The sequence below is a fragment of the Cryptomeria japonica genome, chromosome 1 (assembly GCF_030272615.1).
Source record: "Cryptomeria japonica chromosome 1, Sugi_1.0, whole genome shotgun sequence".
In the NCBI taxonomy this organism is placed as follows: domain Eukaryota; kingdom Viridiplantae; phylum Streptophyta; class Pinopsida; order Cupressales; family Cupressaceae; genus Cryptomeria; species Cryptomeria japonica.
Genome location: NC_081405.1, coordinates 703,233,069 through 703,237,442, shown reverse-complemented (window position 1 = coordinate 703,237,442; position 4,374 = coordinate 703,233,069).

Below are 4,374 nucleotides of genomic sequence, written 5' to 3'. Positions count from 1 at the left end.
TCCAAAGTTCCCAAAGAACCAAAGATGGGGCCAATTTCCATAGCCCTCCAAAGAGGGAGCGTTGATGTAGAATGGGCTATGCTTGAAACATTCCAAGAATGGAATTAGGGAGAGCTGAGCTCCATCCTAATTTGTTACATAACCAAAGCCAATAATTGGAGGCATAATTGCAATTGAGGAGGATATGATCCTTATCCTCTTCTACCTTTTCACATAAAGGGCATCCACTGGGTCCCTCAAAGCCCATTTTCCTAAATCTATCTACCATTAGAATCTTATTTTGGAGAGAAAACCATGAAAATGGTCCTACCTTTGGCAAACACATCTTATCCGAACATAGGACTAAGGGAACAGAAGTGCTTGAGGAAAGTTGTTGACTAAGGAGAAGATTATAACCATCTTTTGAGGTGTACTCTCCCGGTTTTGATCCATCTTAAACAAGAGTATCTAACCCCCTGTTGAAAGTGACCATTCTATTATTAAGGATTTCTTAGAGCATATGTTTTTCCCTTACTAGGATATCCACATGATCTAAAGATTTCCATTTCCAACCCTTAACTAGATCCTTGTCAATTGGCGATATGTAATCCTTAGCATACCTACCCCATACGGATTCCAACACTGCTCTGGATGACTCCAGATCTGCACTCTTATGAAGGGCCTTGAAACCTCCCCAAGAATCTATCCAAAAAAGGGCTTCTTCACCATTGCCCAAATTCTAAGAATTTATCTAAAATTATTTTCCTGCATTCCAACATAAAATTCCAAATGTGAGAACCTTTTGAGGGAGAAGATTCCCTAAAGAGGCTAGTAGGGTCCCTACCTCTAAGATATTTGTGGAATAAGATTTGAGCCCATTTAGGTGTGGGGATCTAAACATTCTCCAAACTAATTTATCCCCTAGCGCTCTACTCTTGTCCTTAATATTCTTAATCCCAATACCCCCTTCTGACTTTGGCCTACAGATCTTATCCCAAGCCATAAGGGAGATCTTTTTCTTCTCCTCAGTACCTTGCCAAAAAAAAGACCTAAGATGTCTATTCAATATTTCCTTTTTGGACTAAGGGAGGTTTATACATGATAACTGATAGATTGGCATTGCTGCCAAAATCAATTTGACCATGGTAGCTCTCCCAGTAGAGGATAGCCACTTGCCTTTCCAGGTTGCTACCTTATTCCTAATCCTATCTAACACTGAATCCCATAAATTAGATGAACCATTGCCCTTATCTAGGGGCAAACCTAGATACTTGCAAGGAAGCCTACCCATATTAAAATTCAAAACTTTGTAGATGTCATTTTGTAAGAAGACCTTAGTGTTAAAAAAGAAGAATTCAGATTTCGATGGATTAATTTCCTATCTAGAAGCCTTAGAGTAAGAGTCTAGGATCTTCTTAAATGCCTTCGCTTCTCCTAAATCGATGAGCCCATATAACATAGTATCAACCACAAATTGTTGATGCATGGTAGGATCTAGGTTGCTAGTAATTCTAATTCCTGAAATCTAACTACTTTCCCTTGCTAGTAATTCTAATTCCTGAAATCTAACTACCCAATGATTCTGCCATAATGATGAAGAGAAAAGGGGATAAGGGATCTCCTTGTCTTAGACCTCTAGAAGAGCTAAAAATCCTTCAGGAGTTCCATTAACTAACACAAAGAATTTAGGCATTGGGATGCATTCAAATATCAAGTTAATCCATGAAGAGGGGAATCCAAATGCTTCTAAGCATTTGCACAAGAATCTCCAGTCCACCTTGTTGTAGGCTTTCCTAATGTCTATTTTTAAGAGCATACTAAGGGTTCCATTCTTCTGAACAAAGTTAATGGCCTCCTGAGCTATAATACCCCATCATAAATATACCTTCCACGGATGAAACCCTTTTGTTCTTCGTTAATCAAAAGAGGAAGGAATTTTTGAAGCCTATTATATAAGGTTTTAGTAAAAAGCTTATAGATGGTGTTACACAAGGCAATGGGTTTAAACTCATCAAAATACTGAGGCTTTTCCTTCTTCGGTATGAGGGCCAAAAAATGTATGGGAAACCTCTTTGCATTAAGAGGTAATGACTGACCAGTTTTGGGATCAAAGAAAAGGGCACATATTTATTGTTTACTAATATTTTTGTTTTTTACTCCCTCGTATGATAGCCCATCGGCATAGAATTGATGTCACCTATCCCTAAATCTTCCCCATTTGGTAATTTGTGTGCAAATAGCTATGAAACCACTAGCTAATGTTTCTAAGCTAGTGGTGAGGGATTGATGATGCTCAAGTTTGGATGTTTTCAATTTAACAATCAGTCTATTGATTTTAGACGTATTTTTGTCCTAACTGATTAATTAATTGCTCCTGTGTTTCGGGTGTGAGGTCAAAAGGAGGAATTGGGGGTGTATCTTGTGAGTTTTCACGAGGTGCATTTGGTTGTTCTTGTGGGTTTTCAGGAGGTGCATTTGGTTGTTCTTGTTGTGGATTAGAAGAATCTAGTTTTTGAAACAAAAAATGAAAAAACCTAATCAAAATTAATGAAATTAAATTCAAAATGTAAAACAAATTGAACAAACGAGAAAGAAAGATAAAAATAAACAAAAAATAGCCTTGATCCATAGTTTGGAGGAGAAATCTAGCACCCCACCCGCAATTTAGGAGAGAAAATGAAGAAAAAATGAAGTAAAAATGAGCTATTCGTGGAAAAATAAGACTCGGTTTTTTTTTTAACTTTTTTTGATAGGCATTGCATATGCGGTTGTCTTGGGATTATTAGTGCGTACATGCTCATTTTCCTATAAGTAGCATGTATGCACTCATATTCTTAGTCATAGCACATACGCGCTCATTTTCCTAAAACCATCTCGTATGTGCTACCTTCTCTAGGCTCGGGAACAACAAACCTAAGTCCATACACGGTGAATTGAAATTTTAGAACCACATACACACTGCTTGTTTTTCCATGTTTTTTTTGGTGGTGTCCACTTTTCTGACCACCATCTTTGTGCACATAGCCATATGACAGAAACTACTGGGATTTCATTTTGAAGATGTTACATTGGTTGGGTTTTGGACCTAAATTATAATAGCATGTGTGTATTCTACTTCAAGATGTCAGCACTTGGTCAGATTTTAATTAATAATCCTTTGACAACACCATTTGAACAAAGGTCCATTAGGCAAGGATGTCCACTATCCTCTTTCTTATATGTGCTCATATTTGATGCCTTGGGTTATCTTCTTCAAGGTGATAATCAAATGAAGCTCATCAAATAGATTAATATTCCTCAAAATAAGGTTGTTAATTTAACTCCCATTTTGTTGATGGTAGCATTCTTTTCTTGCAAAATTTCAAAGAAGAGATATTTAATACCTTGGACATCTTGAAATTATATTGTGATATCTTTGGTTCTTAGTTGGCACATAATAAAATTGAATTTTTGATAAATCAATCTGGGCTTACTCCTTAGTGGATTCCTAAGGAGTGGAGGCATATTAGACATGGGAATCATATTACTAGATATTTGGGCATCTCCTTTGGTATAAGGGTCTGTCTTTCAAACATGTGGAAATGGTTCTTCAATAGAATCAAAGATAAGTTATTTAATTGGAGCAATAAATTATTGTCTTTGATGGGGGAAATTCAAGTTGCAAACAAAAAATTTATTGCTTCCCATGTTTATTATTCATCTTGTTGGGTGTCATCTAAGAGAAAATATGAAGATGTGAGAAAATTAATTAGAAAATTTATTTGGTCTAAATGGGACGACAGTCCTAAATTTATTGCTTCATCTTCATCTCATTGCATTCAGCCAAAAATAAGGGTGGCTTGGGAATCATTGATCGTAAAACTAAGGGGTCGTGTCTTATTGAGAAATGGATCATGAGAGCTACCAAAGGGAATGAACCAATATATTGGTTCGTAACTGAGTATTTCAAGTTGTTGCTAATAAAAAATGGCAGGTTGTCAATTGGTTGGACAAGATTATCATGGATCCCTTTTTGTAAATCAAGGCTTCTTTACCTTTGCAATCCATATAGAAGGGTTAACAATATTTTTGCCAATTTCTTCATGGAATGATCCTCCTTCGAACATAGATTCAACTTTTCTTTATCATTGATATGGTGGAACAAACTAGTGTGGTACTATAATCACACTATTAAGCTTAACCCCTTAACCAGACAACTAGATTGTGTAATGAGGCAAAATGTGGACCAATTTACTAACTCATATACTTGTGACAACACTCTGTTCAACACTTAGACATATTTTATTACCAATATGAATGTATAATTTAACTCCAACATCTCTTATCAACACCTTGAGCATGTAGCCAATAGCTAATGCAACTAATCTTATAACCAAAACATAAAACATATGTAAC